The 21267-nt window shown below is 47.7% G+C and overlaps 15 non-coding genes across 15 annotated transcripts; all 15 read right to left on the bottom strand.

Annotated features, from left to right (window-relative positions):
- Positions 1 to 694: 694 nt before the first annotated feature.
- On the bottom strand, positions 695 to 768 carry trnai-aau (transfer RNA isoleucine (anticodon AAU)). The gene has a single exon. It is a non-coding gene; the product is annotated as a tRNA-Ile (tRNA).
- Positions 769 to 865: 97 nt separating this feature from the next.
- trnaq-cug (transfer RNA glutamine (anticodon CUG)) lies at positions 866 to 937 on the bottom strand. The gene has a single exon. It is a non-coding gene; the product is annotated as a tRNA-Gln (tRNA).
- Positions 938 to 2257: 1320 nt separating this feature from the next.
- trnaq-cug (transfer RNA glutamine (anticodon CUG)) lies at positions 2258 to 2329 on the bottom strand. Its single transcript has one exon. It is a non-coding gene; the product is annotated as a tRNA-Gln (tRNA).
- A 1320-nt stretch (positions 2330 to 3649) lies between these two features.
- trnaq-cug (transfer RNA glutamine (anticodon CUG)) lies at positions 3650 to 3721 on the bottom strand. Its single transcript has one exon. It is a non-coding gene; the product is annotated as a tRNA-Gln (tRNA).
- Positions 3722 to 13090: 9369 nt separating this feature from the next.
- Positions 13091 to 13162, bottom strand: trnaq-cug (transfer RNA glutamine (anticodon CUG)). Its single transcript has one exon. It is a non-coding gene; the product is annotated as a tRNA-Gln (tRNA).
- A 55-nt stretch (positions 13163 to 13217) lies between these two features.
- On the bottom strand, positions 13218 to 13290 carry trnaf-gaa (transfer RNA phenylalanine (anticodon GAA)). Its single transcript has one exon. It is a non-coding gene; the product is annotated as a tRNA-Phe (tRNA).
- Positions 13291 to 14311: 1021 nt separating this feature from the next.
- trnai-aau (transfer RNA isoleucine (anticodon AAU)) lies at positions 14312 to 14385 on the bottom strand. The gene has a single exon. It is a non-coding gene; the product is annotated as a tRNA-Ile (tRNA).
- Positions 14386 to 14602: 217 nt separating this feature from the next.
- On the bottom strand, positions 14603 to 14675 carry trnaf-gaa (transfer RNA phenylalanine (anticodon GAA)). Its single transcript has one exon. It is a non-coding gene; the product is annotated as a tRNA-Phe (tRNA).
- Positions 14676 to 15867: 1192 nt separating this feature from the next.
- On the bottom strand, positions 15868 to 15939 carry trnaq-cug (transfer RNA glutamine (anticodon CUG)). The gene has a single exon. It is a non-coding gene; the product is annotated as a tRNA-Gln (tRNA).
- A 55-nt stretch (positions 15940 to 15994) lies between these two features.
- On the bottom strand, positions 15995 to 16067 carry trnaf-gaa (transfer RNA phenylalanine (anticodon GAA)). The gene has a single exon. It is a non-coding gene; the product is annotated as a tRNA-Phe (tRNA).
- Positions 16068 to 17088: 1021 nt separating this feature from the next.
- On the bottom strand, positions 17089 to 17162 carry trnai-aau (transfer RNA isoleucine (anticodon AAU)). The gene has a single exon. It is a non-coding gene; the product is annotated as a tRNA-Ile (tRNA).
- Positions 17163 to 17259: 97 nt separating this feature from the next.
- Positions 17260 to 17331, bottom strand: trnaq-cug (transfer RNA glutamine (anticodon CUG)). The gene has a single exon. It is a non-coding gene; the product is annotated as a tRNA-Gln (tRNA).
- A 2540-nt stretch (positions 17332 to 19871) lies between these two features.
- Positions 19872 to 19945, bottom strand: trnai-aau (transfer RNA isoleucine (anticodon AAU)). The gene has a single exon. It is a non-coding gene; the product is annotated as a tRNA-Ile (tRNA).
- A 97-nt stretch (positions 19946 to 20042) lies between these two features.
- Positions 20043 to 20114, bottom strand: trnaq-cug (transfer RNA glutamine (anticodon CUG)). The gene has a single exon. It is a non-coding gene; the product is annotated as a tRNA-Gln (tRNA).
- A 55-nt stretch (positions 20115 to 20169) lies between these two features.
- trnaf-gaa (transfer RNA phenylalanine (anticodon GAA)) lies at positions 20170 to 20242 on the bottom strand. The gene has a single exon. It is a non-coding gene; the product is annotated as a tRNA-Phe (tRNA).
- Between the last annotated feature and the right edge of the window lie 1025 nt (positions 20243 to 21267).

The raw sequence follows: 21267 nt of genomic DNA, 5'->3' as shown, positions 1-21267 counted from the left end.
GGGCTCCGCTTGCCAGGGGTTGAGCGAAAATGTGGAGTACCTGTCTTGAGATAAGACTGAATTAGCTGGAGTTCAGCGCTGAGTGTACAGTTATTAAAAGAGCCGCTTTGCATTGGCCGGGAATTGAACCCGGGCCTCCCGCGTGGCAGGCGAGAATTCTACCACTGAACCACCCATGCAAACACACGAGACCGGCTTTCCGCTGAAAGAGTGGAAAAATTGCTAAAGCAAAAACGGAGTGATGACAGCTCATTTCACACAACTGTTAAGATCAACGGAGTATTTATAAATTGAAGTGCTTGAAGCACAAGAACTCTGGGACCTTCTAGTGGAAGTGCTGCTTCGGGATGCTTGACAACTCCGTCGACTTTTCCAATAAATGCCTCCAAAAAAGTTCGTTCCATCAGATACTTGTAAACAACACCAGAAGGCAGCATGGTTTTACAGTGCGGGTTGGATTTTTCTTCAAGTACTACTACGCTCTTTGAGCAAATTGTGTATGTAGACGTACACTTTGCCAGTCCACTTGCTGCAGAATTGTCAGCTAAGAGAAATGCGTGTATCCTCCATTTCTTTTTCTCACCACGACGCAGGTGAATCTGGCACGACTGTGTTCTTATAATCACGTCGGACACTTTCATTTTCCTTACCTCTGATCTCCAAGCACTCCGACCACCGGGAGAAAGAGAAAGCATGGCCCGTATGGGGATCGAACCCATGACCTTGGCGTTATTAGCACCACGCTCTAACCAGCTGAGCTAACCGGCCAAGCGGCAGAAAAGGTCGGCTACACCACATGCAAAAAGTGCAAAAGAAACGTTTTTGGGCAAGAGTGCGCCTTGGGGCGCAAAACTGAGCCCATGACAGGTCCCACCGAGATTTGAACTCGGATCGCTGGATTCAGAGCCCAGAGTGCTAACCATTACACCATGGAACCAGCGGGTACATCGCAGCCCAAGGCGGAGACGAGCTCCAAGACTCACGTCACGTGCTGCCAGAACCCGTGATTGAACCAGGGACCTTTAGATCTTCAGTCTAACGCTCTCCCAACTGAGCTATTCCGGCACAACCGTGAGCTATGCTCTTGCCGTTTTCTGCCTCTTTCTTTGGAGCCCATCTCCCCACCTGAGCCACATGCAGTGAATGTCAACCTGGAGCAGCAGCAAGCTATGAGAAGTGTCCGATTTTAAGCCATAGTACGGTACACGAGTCAGGTGAGAGGCTCTTCTCAAGCTAACACGAGACTGTTGCTCAACAAAGACAATATGTCAGACAGTGGAATGTGTGAGAAAGTGCACAGATGCAAGGATGGGCAAGAAGGCGGTCAGAAGTGTGAAGCTGAGATGCCTCTGTGTAGTTTTTAGCTAGGGGAACTGTAATGAGCCAGCCTCAGGGCTCCGCTTGCCAGGGGTTGAGCGAAAATGTGGAGTACCTGTCTTGAGATAAGACTGAATTAGCTGGAGTTCAGCGCTGAGTGTACAGTTATTAAAAGAGCCGCTTTGCATTGGCCGGGAATCGAACCCGGGCCTCCCGCGTGGCAGGCGAGAATTCTACCACTGAACCACCCATGCAAACACAAGAGACCGGCTTTCCGCCGAAAGACCGGAAAAATTGCTAAAGCAAAAACGGAGTGATGACAGCTCATTTCACACAACTGTTAAGATCAACGGAGTATTTATAAATTGAAGTGCTTGAAGCACAAGAACTCTGGGACCTTCTAGTGGAAGTGCTGCTTCGGGATGCTTGACAACTCCGTCGACTTTTCCAATAAATGCCTCCAAAAAAGTTCGTTCCATCAGATACTTGTAAACAACACCAGAAGGCAGCATGGTTTTACAGTGCGGGTTGGATTTTTCTTCAAGTACTACTACGCTCTTTGAGCAAATTGTGTATGTAGACGTACACTTTGCCAGTCCACTTGCTGCAGAATTGTCAGCTAAGAGAAATGCGTGTATCCTCCATTTCTTTTTCTCACCACGACGCAGGTGAATCTGGCACGACTGTGTTCTTATAATCACGTCGGACACTTTCATTTTCCTTACCTCTGATCTCCAAGCACTCTGACCACCGGGAGAAAGACAAAGCGTGGCCCGTATGGGGATCGAACCCACGACCTTGGCGTTATTAGCACCACGCTCTAACCAGCTGAGCTAACCGGCCAAGCGGCAGAAAAGGTCGGCTACACCACATGCAAAAAGTGCAAAAGAAACGTTTTTGGGCAAGAGTGCGCCTTGGGGCGCAAAACTGAGCCCATGACAGGTCCCACCGAGATTTGAACTCGGATCGCTGGATTCAGAGCCCAGAGTGCTAACCATTACACCATGGAACCAGCGGGTACATCGCAGCCCAAGGCGGAGACGAGCTCCAAGACTCACGTCACGTGCTGCCAGAACCCGTGATTGAACCAGGGACCTTTAGATCTTCAGTCTAACGCTCTCCCAACTGAGCTATTCCGGCACAACCGTGAGCTATGCTCTTGCCGTTTTCTGCCTCTTTCTTTGGAGCCCATCTCCCCACCTGAGCCACATGCAGTGAATGTCAACCTGGAGCAGCAGCAAGCTATGAGAAGTGTCCGATTTTAAGCCATAGTACGGTACACGAGTCAGGTGAGAGGCTCTTCTCAAGCTAACACGAGACTGTTGCTCAACAAAGACAATATGTCAGACAGTGGAATGTGTGAGAAAGTGCACAGATGCAAGGATGGGCAAGAAGGCGGTCAGAAGTGTGAAGCTGAGATGCCTCTGTGTAGTTTTTAGCTAGGGGAACTGTAATGAGCCAGCCTCAGGGCTCCGCTTGCCAGGGGTTGAGCGAAAATGTGGAGTACCTGTCTTGAGATAAGACTGAATTAGCTGGAGTTCAGCGCTGAGTGTACAGTTATTAAAAGAGCCGCTTTGCATTGGCCGGGAATCGAACCCGGGCCTCCCGCGTGGCAGGCGAGAATTCTACCACTGAACCACCCATGCAAACACAAGAGACCGGCTTTCCGCCGAAAGACCGGAAAAATTGCTAAAGCAAAAACGGAGTGATGACAGCTCATTTCACACAACTGTTAAGATCAACGGAGTATTTATAAATTGAAGTGCTTGAAGCACAAGAACTCTGGGACCTTCTAGTGGAAGTGCTGCTTCGGGATGCTTGACAACTCCGTCGACTTTTCCAATAAATGCCTCCAAAAAAGTTCGTTCCATCAGATACTTGTAAACAACACCAGAAGGCAGCATGGTTTTACAGTGCGGGTTGGATTTTTCTTCAAGTACTACTACGCTCTTTGAGCAAATTGTGTATGTAGACGTACACTTTGCCAGTCCACTTGCTGCAGAATTGTCAGCTAAGAGAAATGCGTGTATCCTCCATTTCTTTTTCTCACCACGACGCAGGTGAATCTGGCACGACTGTGTTCTTATAATCACGTCGGACACTTTCATTTTCCTTACCTCTGATCTCCAAGCACTCTGACCACCGGGAGAAAGACAAAGCGTGGCCCGTATGGGGATCGAACCCACGACCTTGGCGTTATTAGCACCACGCTCTAACCAGCTGAGCTAACCGGCCAAGCGGCAGAAAAGGTCGGCTACACCACATGCAAAAAGTGCAAAAGAAACGTTTTTGGGCAAGAGTGCGCCTTGGGGCGCAAAACTGAGCCCATGACAGGTCCCACCGAGATTTGAACTCGGATCGCTGGATTCAGAGCCCAGAGTGCTAACCATTACACCATGGAACCAGCGGGTACATCGCAGCCCAAGGCGGAGACGAGCTCCAAGACTCACGTCACGTGCTGCCAGAACCCGTGATTGAACCAGGGACCTTTAGATCTTCAGTCTAACGCTCTCCCAACTGAGCTATTCCGGCACAACCGTGAGCTATGCTCTTGCCGTTTTCTGCCTCTTTCTTTGGAGCCCATCTCCCCACCTGAGCCACATGCAGTGAATGTCAACCTGGAGCAGCAGCAAGCTATGAGAAGTGTCCGATTTTAAGCCATAGTACGGTACACGAGTCAGGTGAGAGGCTCTTCTCAAGCTAACACGAGACTGTTGCTCAACAAAGACAATATGTCAGACAGTGGAATGTGTGAGAAAGTGCACAGATGCAAGGATGGGCAAGAAGGCGGTCAGAAGTGTGAAGCTGAGATGCCTCTGTGTAGTTTTTAGCTAGGGGAACTGTAATGAGCCAGCCTCAGGGCTCCGCTTGCCAGGGGTTGAGCGGAAATGTGGAGTACCTGTCTTGAGATAAGACTGAATTAGCTGGAGTTCAGCGCTGAGTGTACAGTTATTAAAAGAGCCGCTTTGCATTGGCCGGGAATCGAACCCGGGCCTCCCGCGTGGCAGGCGAGAATTCTACCACTGAACCACCCATGCAAACACAAGAGACCGGCTTTCCGCCGAAAGACCGGAAAAATTGCTAAAGCAAAAACGGAGTGATGACAGCTCATTTCACACAACTGTTAAGATCAACGGAGTATTTATAAATTGAAGTGCTTGAAGCACAAGAACTCTGGGACCTTCTAGTGGAAGTGCTGCTTCGGGATGCTTGACAACTCCGTCGACTTTTCCAATAAATGCCTCCAAAAAAGTTCGTTCCATCAGATACTTGTAAACAACACCAGAAGGCAGCATGGTTTTACAGTGCGGGTTGGATTTTTCTTCAAGTACTACTACGCTCTTTGAGCAAATTGTGTATGTAGACGTACACTTTGCCAGTCCACTTGCTGCAGAATTGTCAGCTAAGAGAAATGCGTGTATCCTCCATTTCTTTTTCTCACCACGACGCAGGTGAATCTGGCACGACTGTGTTCTTATTGTAACCAAGGTTAATATCACCCCCACACTTTAACGTTGCCGTAATGTGGGCTTTTTATATCTGGGTCAGTAATTAGGTCTAGGTTCAACTCTCGGAGTGAATTGGTCACAACCACTAGTCGACAGGGAAAAACAGTAACAATTTTTTATTAACAATATTCCACGAGAATGACAATCACGTTCGGAACAACGAAATAAGAATGAAATAAGAATAAACAATTCCTCCCTCCCTACAATAGTCCGTCAGAACATATGCAGTTCAGTTCACTTTAAATTCTCTGGTATACATATATAAAAATACTAACCAAGTAGTTTACAAATAAAACAAAGAAATATATTAGGAGATCTCATCTATCTTATCTGCGCCCAGGAGAAAACTGCATCCGCCGACTGGGAGGTAGGCTGACTGGTTTCGAACGTAGCTGGGCACTTCACAGCTCTAATACGTAGAATCGGTGGCTCGCCATCACATGTCGCAGAATATAACAAAGAAAAGAAAAGAAATCCAATCGGAGAATCGCTCGAAAGTTAACCCAACTAGATAATGCAACACGAGCGCTTCTGGTGCACTTATCAATGACAATAATTAAAATTTACTTTTAAACATAAACCCTTTTTTTTCTTTCTTTCTTTCTCTTCTCTCACCTGATGCATAAATCAGCTTTTTCACCTGCAGCCGCTTCTCTTATCTCTCCCTTTCTTTTTTTTTCCCGCGATCAGAGAGACAACTCAGTTAACCCGGGCGATAGCGATAAAAAAGCTCAACCGAATTAAAGACAGTGCCATCTATAGGACTGGAGAACCACGACACCCTTGGTCCTGCTCACTTTAAGTGGGTTACATCCACCCCCTCTAAATGTGCATGCGTCCCGGCATGTACTCATTATCCACTTACACAGTAGTCACTCGACCAACCTCTAAAGGCGGCGAAAACTGAAATGTCTGTGGTAGGTCTAAAACCTTTGCAAAGGCCTGGTCAAGACCATTCAATATGGAGTGCATGACTAAGGTCAAGGGATTTCCTAGTGATTGGTAAGTAAGTCGATCGGGTTCTACCCTACATCTGGTTGATCTCCTCACTGTCGTTGCTCCCTGCTCTTCAGTAAAGCTCCCTCTAGTATCTTCAGGCTCATGTCCTTTAAGTAGGTCGTTAAGTCCTTCTTCTCCCACCAGCTCCTTTCCGTCTCCATGCACATAAACTTTTGTGATCTCGCCTTCAGGTATGACTTGAGTCACAGCATTATCCTCTACTCCAGAGCTCATCCTGGCGGGTGAATCCTCTTGATCAACCGATGGAACGCCACCTCCTTCAGGCTTCCCTCCAGAGGAGTTAGGAACTTTGCCCTCACGACATTCCAATTGCCAGTCCCTTGAGGGTTGGAACACCTCAGCTTCCGGGCTCAATCTGGAGTCCCCATGGCTCAGTGTGGTCCACTGTCCACGTGAAGAGGATGTGGAGTACGTTTGAGGGATTTCATGTACAACAGTAACTGTCGGGAACGTCATCTCCTTCCGCACGTCCCCTGGACAGTAGTAATCATCTTCCTCACTCTCACGTGGATGTTCTAGCTCTTCATTCCCCTCAGGTGTTGAACTCTGAGCAGGTTTCACTGTCTCTCTCTTCTGCTTTGGCTGAGCTACTTCAGCTTCAGTGGATGAAGTTAAGAAGCCACAAGGCAAGAGCAGGTCACGATGCAATGTCCTAATAGGGCCATCAGCATTAACAGGAGTGATGACATAGACAGGAGAATCATTGATACGTTTAACTATTCTGTACACAGTTCGACTCCAACGATCAGCTATCTTGTGTTTACCCCGTACCCCAACATTTTTGACAAGGACACGGTCTCCCTCATCCAGGATAGTCTCTCTTACCTTCAGGTCATACCTCTCCTTGTTTTTCTGAGCGGTTCTATCACTATGCTCTACTGCAAGCTTGTAACTCTCACGTAGACTTTCCTTGAGCCTCTTCACAAAATCAGTGTGAGTAACCCTACTCTGTCTTTCTGGGTTGAGTCCGAAAGCCACATCGATAGGAAGGCTTGGCTGTCTCCCAAACATTAATTGATAAGGAGAAAAGCCTGTAGTATCATTTTTGGTGCAATTATAAGCGTGAACCAAAGGTTGTACGTAGTCCCGCCACCTGACTTTATTCTCCTCCTCAAGAGTCCCAAGCATTTCCAAGAGTGTTCGGTTAAACCTCTCCACAGGATTGCCACGTGGGTGGTAAGGAGTAGTCCTCGTTTTCTTAATTCCCAACAACTGACACAGGTCTTTGATTACAGCCGACTCAAAATCTCGTCCTTGGTCACTATGTAGTCGTTCGGGTATGCCATAGTGAATGAAGAAGCTGTTCCATAATGTCTTAGCTACCGTCTTGGCCTTCTGGTCTGAGGTGGGAACTGCGATAGCATATTTAGTAAAATGGTCGGTTATGACCAGGATGTTCTTTGTGCCATGACTATCAGGTTCCAAAGTCAGGTAGTCCATGCAGACCAGCTCAAGTGGTCTGCTGGTCCTAATATTTACAAGACGAGCAGTTCTCTCAGCCTTAGCCTTACGTCGTACACATCTTTCACAAGTCCTCAACTTCTCATCCACATCCTTGGACATCTTTGGCCAATAGAAACGCGCACGGACAAGATCTATAGTCCTCTCAAACCCCATGTGTCCTACTAGATCATGGAGACCTTCCAAAGCTCTCTCACGATACTTCCTGGGGAGAACTAGCTGGAAAATTGTTTCACCCCTATTCATCCTCCTCCTGTAAAGAACAGCATTTTCAATTACAAGTTGATCCTGGACTCGAAGCATGAGTTGGACTTCCCTTTCTTCATTCTGTCTAGTACGGTAGGACAGACGTTTTCCTGTAGTGATAATGTCAATGACCCTGCTGATTGCTGGATCAGCTCTCTGTTCAACAGCCCACTCCTGCTGTGAAATTCTGGGAAGGGTACTGGACCCTGAAAGTAAATCAGCATGGGTAAACTCAGCTGGGATGGCACTTACATCCATGGCAAGGGATTCGACAATAACGGATGAGTGATTATTCTTGTCCTCTGTACTGAAAGCCTTGTCTACCTCGTGTCTCTGGCAAACAGCATTGATCGCTTCTTTTGGAAAAGTGGCCCCACTCTCCTCCTGTAGGATCTTTGACAAGAACTGGAGCACCCTATCATCTTCAGCTTTAACACTGTAGTCTGTCTCATCCAAGTCATGCGGGCGCCTAGATAAGCCATCTGCATCTTGATTTCTTTTACCAGCCCTATACTGGATGCTGAAATTGAAATTGGACAGGGCTGCTAGCCACCGATGGCCTGCAGCATCAAGTTTGGCAGATGTTAACACGTAGGTCAAGGGGTTGTTATCAGTAATGACAACAAACTCAGCCCCATAAAGATAGTCAGATAATTTGTCAGTAATTGCCCACTTAAGGGCAAGAAACTCCAGCTTGTGAGTAGGGTACCTCCTCTCACAATTTGATAATCCCCTACTGGCATAAGCAATGACCCTCATCTTCCCATCTTGTTGCTGATACAGAGCCGCCCCAAGGCCACTAAGACTGGCATCTGTATGTAAAATATATGGCAGCTTAGGATTGGCAAAACCGAGGATTGGAGCAGTTGTGAGCTTCTCAATGAGAATTCTGAATGCCTGCTCGCACTCAGCTGTCCACCTCTCAGCAAATGGTGACTTAAGGTCAGTGTTAAGGAAAGACTTAGTTTTGCATTTTCTTCTTGCAGGAATATAACCAGCAGTTAGATCATTAAGAGGCCTCACAATTTTAGAGAAGTCCCTGATAAATCTTCGATAATACCCTGCAAACCCAAGGAAGGACTTCAGCTCCTTGATGTTGTTGGGCCTGGGCCAAGTGGTGAGCGCAGAAATCTTGTCAGGGTCAGTTTCTACACCATTTTCCGAGACAACATGTCCCAAGTATCTTACTGACTTCATAAAGAAATGACATTTTTCAGGTGACAACTTGAGACCAAACTCTTTTAGTCGGTTCAGGACTCGCATGAGCCTCTCCTCATGTTCCTCAAGGGTAGCAGAGAACACAATGAGGTCATCTAGGAAAACTAAAACTTCCTTGAAATTTGAGGAGCCCATACATTTTTCCATAACCCTCTGAAATGTGCTTGGAGCATTAGTTACCCCTTGCGGCATCCTATTAAATTCCCAAAATCCCATGGGAGTGACAAAGGCTGTTTTGGGTTTGTCCTCCTCTTCCATCTCTACCTGATAAAACCCCGATTTCAAGTCCATGACAGAAAACCACCTCGATCCTGTCAGAGCTGTAAAGGTTTCCTCAATGTTTGGTAAGGCGTAGGCATCCCTGATTGTCTGAGCGTTCAATTTCCTGTAATCAATGCAAAGTCGAATCTTGCCATTTTTCTTTTTCACTACTACAACTGGTGAAGCAAATGGGCTTTCAGATTCCCTTATGATGTTAGCATCATACAGCTCTTTCAAGTGGAGCCGCACAGCTTCATAATCAGATGGGTGGATAGGTCTTGCCCTCTGCTTAAAGGGAGTTGGATCTGAAAGGCGGATCTTGTGCTTGACTGCAGTCGTATGGCCATAGTTAAGGTCATCCTTTGCAAAGACTTCAGGAATTGAGTTCAACCTTCTTGTAACTCTCTGCTTCCACTCCGGTGAGAGGGGGGATTCACTGAAATCAAAAGTGATGGCGTCTCCTAGAGCCGCTGAGTGTACTGTGTAACATGTAGTTGCGCTAGTGGACTGTGCTGCCCGATTTTCAGCTTGATCTCCACTCATCAAGGGGGTAAGTGGACAAACAGAGAACGGAACTATGAGTTCTGCCAAGGTACCCTGTGCTGGCACTGTCACATCACGTGTCGTTTCATTCTTGAGTAAAATGGGTACTTTAAATGAGGTCCATCTGGGGCTTGACATGATATAACTGTAAAAGGTCAACCCATTTGGTAAGCATGAATGAGTGGAGAGATCAACCAATAAGGGAACACCGGGAAGACTATTGACATTCCTCGTATATCCATCCAACACCATTTTCTGACCTGCTGGGATAACTATGCTTCTTTTGCATTGAAGTTTGACCTTACCCACCTTGCCATTTCCCCGACTTTTGTTCTTATACAGGCTACGCAGGTGCTGGATCAACACAGCATATGTGCAGTTCTCAAGGACCGACTCACTTGTCCCTTCATCGAAACCTTCATACAAAACATCCAGTGCATTAGTGCCAATCAGAACAGGGAACTGAATGGTGGCTCTGGAATCAGGAACGATGAGAGCCAGCGTGCTGACTACCTCCGGCTTTCCTGTAAAATCTTCGGGAAAAAGAATGTCAATTTCAATATAGCCCAGATAGGGCACTCTCTGTCCTGCTGCTCCCTCTATTTCAAGGAGGTTACCCAAGGGGCCAACTGGATAAGAGGCTAAATGGGTGTCATGAAATGACTTGGAAATTGTGGTCACTTGTGAGCCCGTGTCAATGAGACACTCACATTGGACTCCTCCAACAGTAATATTAACCGATGATTTAGATCCAACTAACCCACTCATGAATTCATCTTTATAAGGCCTGATGGAATGACAGTTGAATTTCCGGTTCTTCCACTCACCTCTGGGACTATTCTTCCCTTCATAGGCCCCAGTATGTCCCTCTACCGGAGCCTGGTCCAGTTTAAAGGGGAGACCTGCCTTGCCTTCCACTCACCTTGCTTGGCTTTCAGTTCCTTATATTTACGATCAACAGCAACCTTATTGATGGAGTTTTCGCATGTTCTGGCAATATGGCCATCTTCTCCACACCTAAAACAGAACCAGGCCTTGGGCTGAGCTCTAGGTGTAGCCTGGGGAGTCACTTGGTCAGTCTGTGCTTCAGCTCTGGGTGTGCATGTATCCTTGCTGGCTTCAGGGGCTATTGCTTCACGCCTCCTCTCTCTCTTGGATACCTTGGCATTGAGCTGAATTTTCAGCTCTGCAACCTGTTTCCTTAAGCTCTCGGTCTCAGAGATGTATGCTTGTAGTATACCTGCATTGCGGTCAGAGAGGCACAAGAAATCAGCTACAGATTGCGTATTCACTGAGGACTTTGCTTTGGAAACCCCCAAATGGTGGCGCATACGATCCAGTTTAGTAGCTCTTTTGTCTTCCTCTGTCCTCAGCTGCATCAAAAGTTCAGCAAAGTCAAGAGACTCGTCCGTTTTCAGCTCTAGCCGAAGGACAAGATCATGGTCCCAACAGCCACGCTTGAACTGCTTTATCAGGTGACGGTTGACTTCTGATGGTCTTACTCCATTCCTTTTCACTGCAGTATTGAGTAATACTTGCAACCTCTGCAGAAAACTAGATCCTTTCTCACCTGGGTCCTGGTTTGTGTTCAGGAATTTGGCAAATATCTCTTCACCATCCTCCACGAGACCATAAGCAGACTCCAATAGCCTCATGTAGTCCCTGGGGTGAGCAGAGGAGCCTAACTGCCTCACAACATCTGAGGCTGGGGGAAGTAAACTCTCTAGTATTTTCCTCCGCTGTACTTCTATAGGGACGGGGTCTTGGAACATCAACTCTATATGGAGCAGCCATGTTTCAAAATCAACCTCGCCCGGCGGCTTAGGTGATCTACCAGAGAAGGGGCGTAGCCATTTGGATTGATTTTGAGTAGGGACATCAGTTTTTATTACATGTTCGACAATAATACGCCTCACTTCTGGCGGGTTTATCACCTCATCGTCTAACGTTTCAGCTCTGATGGGAGCAACACTCTCCTTCGCTACAGGATTTAATCCCGTCTTCGCTGGTGGAAGAGCCTTCCGGGGTGGGAGGGGCTCTCTATAGCCAAGTGTCTTTTTAGATCTTTGAATCAGGGGTGTCACACTATGATCAGAATCGACACCGTCATCAGCACTACTACTGTTGCCTGAGCTTTGTAAAGTTGCAGCGATGTCATCTTCCTTAGCAGTTTGGGAGGTGCCAACCAAAGCAATTGACTGCTCTGTACTAATACCATACACCCGTTGAATATCCATGTCTGAAACAGGAATCAATTTACCCAGTATAGATAAATTATTTTGCAAAAAAAAAGAAAAATATATCAATTAAAACAATAAAATAAATTCACTTACGTATCAATATCTATTACAACACATTGAAATGGGAATGACTAGCTTGATTGTGCCCAAAACACTCCTGGCTGGCTCGCCACAAAGTGTTCTATGTAACCAAGGTTAATATCACCCCCACACTTTAACGTTGCCGTAATGTGGGCTTTTAATATCTGGGTCAGTAATTAGGTCTAGGTTCAACTCTCGGAGTGAATTGGTCACAACCACTAGTCGACAGGGAAAAACAGTAACAATTTTTTATTAACAATATTCCACGAGAATGAGAATCACGTTCGGAACAATGAAATAAGAATGAAATAAGAATAAACAATTCCTCCCTCCCTACAATAGTCCGTCAGAACATATGCAGTTCAGTTCACTTTAAATTCTCTGGTATACATATATAAAAATACTAACCAAGTAGTTTACAAATAAAACAAAGAAATATATTAGGAGATCTCATCTATCTTATCTGCGCCCAGGAGAAAACTGCATCCGCCGACTGGGAGGTAGGCTGACTGGTTTCGAACGTAGCTGGGCACTTCACAGCTCTAATACGTAGAATCGGTGGCTCGCCATCACATGTCGCAGAATATAACAAAGAAAAGAAAAGAAATCCAATCGGAGAATCGCTCGAAAGTTAACCCAACTAGATAATGCAACACGAGCGCTTCTGGTGCACTTATCAATGACAATAATTAAAATTTACTTTTAAACATAAACCCTTTTTTTTCTTTCTTTCTTTCTCTTCTCTCACCTGATGCATAAATCAGCTTTTTCACCTGCAGCCGCTTCTCTTATCTCTCCCTTTCTTTTTTTTTCCCGCGATCAGAGAGACAACTCAGTTAACCGGGGCGATAGCGATAAAAAAGCTCAACCGAATTAAAGACAGTGCCATCTATAGGACTGGAGAACCACGACACCCTTGGTCCTGCTCACTTTAAGTGGGTTACATTATCATCACGTCGGACACTTTCATTTTCCCTACCTCTGATCTCCAAGCACTCCGACCACCGGGAGAAAGAGAAAGCGTGGCCCGTATGGGGATCGAACCCATGACCTTGGTGTTATTAGCACCACGCTCTAACCAGCTGAGCTGACCGGCCAAGCGGCAGAAAAGGTCCGCTACACCACATGCAAAAAGTGCAAAAGAAACGTTTTTGGGCAAGAGTGCGCCTTGGGGCGCAAAACTGAGCCCATGACAGGTCCCACCGAGATTTGAACTCGGATCGCTGGATTCAGAGCCCAGAGTGCTAACCATTACACCATGGAACCAGCGGGTACATTGCAGCCCAAGGCGGAGACGAGCTCCAAGACTCACGTCACGTGCTGCCAGAACCCGGGATTGAACCAGGGACCTTTAGATCTTCAGTCTAACGCTCTCCCAACTGAGCTATTCCGGCACAACCGTGAGCTCCACTCTTGCCGTTTTCTGCCTCTTTCTTTGGAGCCCATCTCCCCACCTGAGCCACATGCAGTGAATGTCAACCTGGAGCAGCAGCAAGCTATGAGAAGTGTCCGATTTTAAGCCATAGTACGGTACACGAGTCAGGTGAGAGGCTCTTCTCAAGCTAACACGAGACTGTTGCTCAACAAAGACAATATGTCAGACAGTGGAATGTGTGAGAAAGTGCACAGATGCAAGGATGGGCAAGAAGGCGGTCAGAAGTGTGAAGCTGAGATGCCTCTGTGTAGTTTTTAGCTAGGGGAACTGTAATGAGCCAGCCTCAGGGCTCCGCTTGCCAGGGGTTGAGCGGAAATGTGGAGTACCTGTCTTGAGATAAGACTGAATTAGCTGGAGTTCAGCGCTGAGTGTACAGTTATTAAAAGAGCCGCTTTGCATTGGCCGGGAATCGAACCCGGGCCTCCCGCGTGGCAGGCGAGAATTCTACCACTGAACCACCCATGCAAACACACGAGACCGGCTTTCCGCGGAAAGACCGGAAAAATTGCTAAAGCAAAAACGGAGTGATGACAGCTCATTTCACACAACTGTTAAGATCAACGGAGTATTTATAAATTGAAGTGCTTGAAGCACAAGAACTCTGGGACCTTCTAGTGGAAGTGCTGCTTCGGGATGCTTGACAACTCCGTCGACTTTTCCAATAAATGCCTCCAAAAAAGCTCGTTCCATCAGATACTTGTAAACAACACCAGAAGGCAGCATGGTTTTACAGTGCGGGTTGGATTTTTCTTCAAGAACTACTACGCTCTTTGAGCAAATTGTGTATGTAGACGTACACTTTGCCAGTCCACTTGCTGCAGAATTGTCAGCTAAGAGAAATGCGTGTATCCTCCATTTCGTTTTCTCACCACGACGCAGGTGAATCTGGCACGAATGTGTTCTTATAATCACGTCGGACACTTTTATTTTCCCTACCTCTGATCTCCAAGCACTCCGACCACCGGGAGAAAGAGAAAGCGTGGCCCGTATGGGGATCGAACCCATGACCTTGGCGTTATTAGCACCACGCTCTAACCAGCTGAGCTAACCGGCCAAGCGGCAGAAAAGGTCGGCTACACCACATGCAAAAAGTGCAAAAGAAACGTTTTTGGGCAAGAGTGCGCCTTGGGGCGCAAAACTGAGCCCATGACAGGTCCCACCGAGATTTGAACTCGGATCGCTGGATTCAGAGCGCTAACCATTACACCATGGAACCAGCGGGTACATTGCAGCCCAAGGCGGAGACGAGCTCCAAGACTCACGTCACGTGCTGCCAGAACCCGGGATTGAACCAGGGACCTTTAGATCTTCAGTCTAACGCTCTCCCAACTGAGCTATTCCGGCACAACTGTGAGCTCCACTCTTGCCGTTTTCTGCCTCTTTCTTTGGAGCCCATCTCCCCACCTAAGCCACATGCAGTGAATGTCAACCTGGAGCAGCAGCAAGCTATGAGAAGTGTCCGATTTTAAGCCATAGTACGGTACACGAGTCAGGTGAGAGGCTCTTCTCAAGCTAACACGAGACTGTTGCTCAACAAAGACAATATGTCAGACAGTGGAATGTGTGAGAAAGTGCACAGATGCAAGGATGGGCAAGAAGGCGGTCAGAAGTGTGAAGCTGAGATGCCTCTGTGTAGTTTTTAGCTAGGGGAACTGTAATGAGCCAGCCTCAGGGCTCCGCTTGCCAGGGGTTGAGCGGAAATGTGGAGTACCTGTCTTGAGATAAGACTGAATTAGCTGGAGTTCAGCGCTGAGTGTACAGTTATTAAAAGAGCCGCTTTGCATTGGCCGGGAATCGAACCCGGGCCTCCCGCGTGGCAGGCGAGAATTCTACCACTGAACCACCCATGCAAACACACGAGACCGGCTTTCCGCGGAAAGACCGGAAAAATTGCTAAAGCAAAAACGGAGTGATGACAGCTCATTTCACACAACTGTTAAGATCAACGGAGTATTTATAAATTGAAGTGCTTGAAGCACAAGAACTCTGGGACCTTCTAGTGGAAGTGCTGCTTCGGGATGCTTGACAACTCCGTCGACTTTTCCAATAAATGCCTCCAAAAAAGCTCGTTCCATCAGATACTTGTAAACAACACCAGAAGGCAGCATGGTTTTACAGTGCGGGTTGGATTTTTCTTCAAGAACTACTACGCTCTTTGAGCAAATTGTGTATGTAGACGTACACTTTGCCAGTCCACTTGCTGCAGAATTGTCAACTAAGAGAAATGCGTGTATCCTCCATTTCTTTTTCTCACCACGACGCAGGTGAATCTGGCACGACTGTGATCTTATAATCACGTCGGACACTTTCATTTTCCTTACCTCTGATCTCCAAGCACTCCGACCACCGGGAGAAAGAAAAAGCGTGGCCCGTATGGGGATCGAACCCATGACCTTGGCGTTATTAGCACCACGCTCTAAGCAGCTGAGCTAACCGGCCAAGCGGCAGAAAAGGTTGGCTACACCACATGCAAAAAGTGCAAAAGAAACGTTTTTGGGCAAGAGTGCGCCTTGGGGCGCAAAACTGAGCCCATGACAGGTCCCACCGAGATTTGAACTCGGATCGCTGGATTCAGAGCCCAGAGTGCTAACCATTACACCATGGAACCAGCGGGTTCATTGCAGCCCAAGGCGGAGACGAGCTCCAAGACTCACGTCACGTGCTGCCAGAACCCGGGATTGAACCAGGGACCTTTAGATCTTCAGTCTAACGCTCTCCCAACTGAGCTATTCCGGCACAACCGTGAGCTCCACTCTTGCCGTTTTCTGCCTCTTTCTTTGGAGCCCATCTCCCCACCTGAGCCACATGCAGTGAATGTCAACCTGGAGCAGCAGCAAGCTATGAGAAGTGTCCGATTTTAAGCCATAGTACAGTACACGAGTCAGGTGAGAGGCTCTTCTCAAGCTAACACGAGACTGTTGCTCAACAAAGACAATATGTCAGACAGTGGAATGTGTGAGAAAGTGCACAGATGCAAGGATGGGCAAGAAGGCGGTCAGAAGTGTGAAGCTGAGATGCCTCTGTGTAGTTTTTAGCTAGGGGAACTGTAATGAGCCAGCCTCAGGGCTCCGCTTGCCAGGGGTTGAGCGGAAATGTGGAGTACCTGTCTTGAGATAAGACTGAATTAGCTGGAGTTCAGCGCTGAGTGTACAGTTATTAAAAGAGCCGCTTTGCATTGGCCGGGAATCGAACCCGGGCCTCCCGCGTGGCAGGCGAGAATTCTACCACTGAACCACCCATGCAAACACACGAGACCGGCTTTCTGCCGAAAGACCGGAAAAATTGCTAAAGCAAAAACGGAGTGATGACAGCTCATTTCACACAACTGTTAAGATCAACGGAGTATTTATAAATTGAAGTGCTTGAAGCACAAGAACTCTGGGACCTTCTAGTGGAAGTGCTGCTTCGGGATGCTTGACAACTCCGTCGACTTTTCCAGTAAATGCCTTCAAAAAAGCTCGTTCCATCAGAAACTTGTAAACAACACCAGAAGGCAGCATGGTTTTACAGTGCGGGTTGGATTTTTCTTCAAGAACTACTACGCTCTTTGAGCAAATTGTGTATGTAGACGTACACTTTGCCAGTCCACTTGCTGCAGAATTGTCAGCTAAGAGAAATGCGTGTATCCTCCATTTCTTTTTCTCACCACGACGCAGGTGAATCTGGCACGACTGTGTTCTTATAATCGCGTCGGCCACTTTCATTTTCCTTACCTCTGATCTCCAAGCACTCCGACCACCGGGAGAAAGAGAAAGCGTGGCCCGTATGGGGATCGAACCCATGACCTTGGCGTTATTAGCACCACGCTCTAACCAGCTGAGCTAACCGGCCAAGCGGCAGAAAAGGTCGGCTACACCACATGCAAAAAGTGCAAAAGAAACGTTTTTGGGCAAGAGTGCGCCTTGGGGCGCAAAACTGAGCCCATGACAGGTCCCACCGAGATTTGAACTCGGATCGCTGGATTCAGAGCCCAGAGTGCTGACCATTACACCATGGAACCAGCCGGTACATTGCAGCCCAAGGCGGAGACGAGCTCCAAGACTCACGTCACGTGCTGCCAGAACCCGGGATTGAATCAGGGACCTTTAGATCTTCAGTCTAACGCTCTCCCAACTGAGCTATTCCGGCACAACTGTGAGCTCCACTCTTGCCGTTTTCTGCCTCTTTCTTTGGAGCCCATCTCCCCACCTGAGCCACATGCAGTGAATGTCAACCTGGAGCAGCAGCAAGCTATGAGAAGTGTCCGATTTTAAGCCATAGTACGGTACACGAGTCAGGTGAGAGGCTCTTCTCAAGCTAACACGAGACTGTTGCTCAACAAAGACAATATGTCAGACAGTGGAATGTGTGAGAAAGTGCACAGATGCAAGGATGGGCAAGAAGGCGGTCAGAAGTGTGAAGCTGAGATGCCTCTGTGTAGATTTTAGCTAGGGGAACTGTAATGAGCCAGCCTCAGGGCTCCGCTTGCCAGGGGTTGAGCAGGAATGCGGAGTACCTGTTTTAGATGAGACTGAATTAGCTGGAGTTCAGTACTGAGTGTACAGTTATTAAAAGAGCCGCTTTGCATTGGCCGGGAATCGAACCCGGGCCTCCCGCGTGGCAGGCGAGAATTCTACCACTGAACCACCCATGCAAACACACGAGACCGGCTTTCCGCGGAAAGACCGGAAAAATTGCTAAAGCAAAAACGGAGTGATGACAGCTCATTTCACACAACTGTTAAGATCAACGGAGTATTTATAAATTGAAGTGCTTGAAGCACAAGAACTCTGGGACCTTCTAGTGGAAGTGCTGCTTCGGGATGCTTGACAACTCCGTCGACTTTTCCAATAAATGCCTCCAAAAAAGCTCGTTCCATCAGAAAGTTGTAAACAACACCAGAAGGCAGCATGGTTTTACAGTGCGGGTTGGATTTTTCTTCAAGAACTACTACGCTCTTTGAGCAAATTGTGTATGTAGACGTAAACTTTGCCAGTCCACTTGCTGCAGAATTGTCAGCTAAGAGAAATGCGTGTATCCTCCATTTCTTTTTCTCACCACGACGCAGGTGAATCTGGCACAACTGTGATCTTATAATCACGTCGGACACTTTCATTTTCCTTACCTCTGATCTCCAAGCACTCCGACCACCGGGAGAAAGAAAAAGCGTGGCCCGTATGGGGATCGAACCCATGACCTTGGCGTTATTAGCACCACGCTCTAAGCAGCTGAGCTAACCGGCCAAGCGGCAGAAAAGGTCGGCTACACCACATGCAAAAAGTGCAAAAGAAACGTTTTTGGGCAAGAGTGCGCCTTGGGGCGCAAAACTGAGCCCATGACAGGTCCCACCGTGATTTGAACTCGGATCGCTGGATTCAGAGCCCAGAGTGCTGACCATTACACCATGGAACCAGCCGGTACATTGCAGCCCAAGGCGGAGACGAGCTCCAAGACTCACGTCACGTGCTGCCAGAACCCGGGATTGAATCAGGGACCTTTAGATCTTCAGTCTAACGCTCTCCCAACTGAGCTATTCCGGCACAACTGTGAGCTCCACTCTTGCCGTTTTCTGCCTCTTTCTTTGGAGCCCATCTCCCCACCTGAGCCACATGCAGTGAATGTCAACCTGGAGCAGCAGCAAGCTATGAGAAGTGTCCGATTTTAAGCCATAGTACGGTACACGAGTCAGGTGAGAGGCTCTTCTCAAGCTAACACGAGACTGTTGCTCAACAAAGACAATATGTCAGACAGTGGAATGTGTGAGAAAGTGCACAGATGCAAGGATGGGCAAGAAGGCGGTCAGAAGTGTGAAGCTGAGATGCCTCTGTGTAGATTTTAGCTAGGGGAACTGTAATGAGCCAGCCTCAGGGCTCCGCTTGCCAGGGGTTGAGCAGAAATGTGGAGTACCTGTTTTTAGATGAGACTGAATTAGCTGGAGTTCAGTACTGAGTGTACAGTTATTAAAAGAGCCGCTTTGCATTGGCCGGGAATCGAACCCGGGCCTCCCGCGTGGCAGGCGAGAATTCTACCACTGAACCACCCATGCAAACACACGAGACCGGCTTTCCGCGGAAAGACCGGAAAAATTGCTAAAGCAAAAACGGAGTGATGACAGCTCATTTCACACAACTGTTAAGATAAACGGAGTATTTATAAATTGAAGTGCTTGAAGCACAAGAACTCTGGGACCTTCTAGTGGAAGTGCTGCTTCGGGATGCTTGACAACTCCGTCGACTTTTCCAATAAATGCCTCCAAAAAAGCTCGTTCCATCAGAAAGTTGTAAACAACACCAGAAGGCAGCATGGTTTTACAGTGCGGGTTGGATTTTTCTTCAAGAACTACTACGCTCTTTGAGCAAATTGTGTATGTAGACGTACACTTTGCCAGTCCACTTGCTGCAGAATTGTCAGCTAAGAGAAATGCGTGTATCCTCCATTTCTTTTTCTCACCACGACGCAGGTGAATCTGGCACGACTGTGTTCTTATAATCACGTCGGACACTTTCATTTTCCTTATCTCTGATCTCCAAGCACTCCGACCACCGGGAGAAAGAGAAAGCGTGGCCCGTATGGGGATCGAACCCATGACCTTGGCGTTATTAGCACCACGCTCTAACCAGCTGAGCTAACCGGCCAAGCGGCAGAAAAGGTCGGCTACACCACATGCAAAAAGTGCAAAAGAAACGTTTTTGGGCAAGAGTGCGCCTTGGGGCGCAAAACTGAGCCCATGACAGGTCCCACCGAGATTTGAACTCGGATCGCTGGATTCAGAGCCCAGAGTGCTGACCATTACACCATGGAACCAGCCGGTACATCGCAGCCCAAGGCGGAGACGAGCTCCAAGACTCACGTCACGTGCTGCCAGAACCCGGGATTGAACCAGGGCCCTTTAGATCTTCAGTCTAACGCTCTCCCAACTGAGCTATTCCGGCACAACTGTGAGCTCCACTCTTGCCGTTTTCTGCCTCTTTCTTTGGAGCCCATCTCCCCACCTGAGCCACATGCAGTGAATGTCAACCTGGAGCAGCAGCAAGCTATGAGAAGTGTCCGATTTTAAGCCATAGTACGGTACACGAGTCAGGTGAGAGGCTCTTCTCAAGCTAACACGAGACTGTTGCTCAACAAAGACAATATGTCAGACAGTGGAATGTGTGAGAAAGTGCACAGATGCAAGGATGGGCAAGAAGGCGGTCAGAAGTGTGAAGCTGAGATGCCTCTGTGTAGTTTTTAGCTAGGGGAACTGTAATGAGCCAGCCTCAGGGCTCCGCTTGCCAGGGGTTGAGCGGAAATGTGGAGTACCTGTCTTGAGATAAGACTGAATTAACTGGAGTTCAGCGCTGAGTGTACAGTTATTGAAAGAGCCGCTTTGCATTGGCCGGGAATCGAACCCGGGCCTCCCGCGTGGCAGGCGAGAATTCTACCACTGAACCAGCCATGCAAACACACGAGACCGGCTTTCCGCGGAAAGTCCGGAAAAATTGCAAAAGCAAAAAACGGAGTGATGACAGCTCATTTCACACAACTGTTAAGATCAACGGAGTATTTATAAATTGAAGTGCTTGAAGCACAGGAACTCTGGGACCTTCTAGTGGAAGTGCTGCTTCGGGATGCATGACAACTCCGTCGACTTTTCCAATAAATGCCTCCAAAAAAGCTCGTTCCATCAGAAACTTGTAAACAACATAAGAAGGCAGCATGGTTTTACAGTGCGGGTTGGATTTTTCTTCAAGAACTACTACGCTCTTTGAGCAAATTGTGTATGTAGACGTACACTTTGCCAGTCCACTTGCTGCAGAATTGTCAGCTAAGAGAAATGCGTGTATCCTCCATTTCTTTTTCTCACCACGACGCAGGTGAATCTGGCACGACTGTGTTCTTATAATCACGTCGGACACTTTCATTTTCCCTACCTCTGATCTCCAAGCACTCCGACCACCGGGAGAAAGAGAAAGCGTGG

This window comes from Brienomyrus brachyistius, chromosome 16, assembly GCF_023856365.1.
Source record: "Brienomyrus brachyistius isolate T26 chromosome 16, BBRACH_0.4, whole genome shotgun sequence".
Taxonomy (NCBI): Eukaryota; Metazoa; Chordata; class Actinopteri; order Osteoglossiformes; family Mormyridae; genus Brienomyrus; species Brienomyrus brachyistius.
Note: the sequence above shows the minus strand (reverse complement) of the source record. Positions and strands in the feature narration are given on the sequence as shown.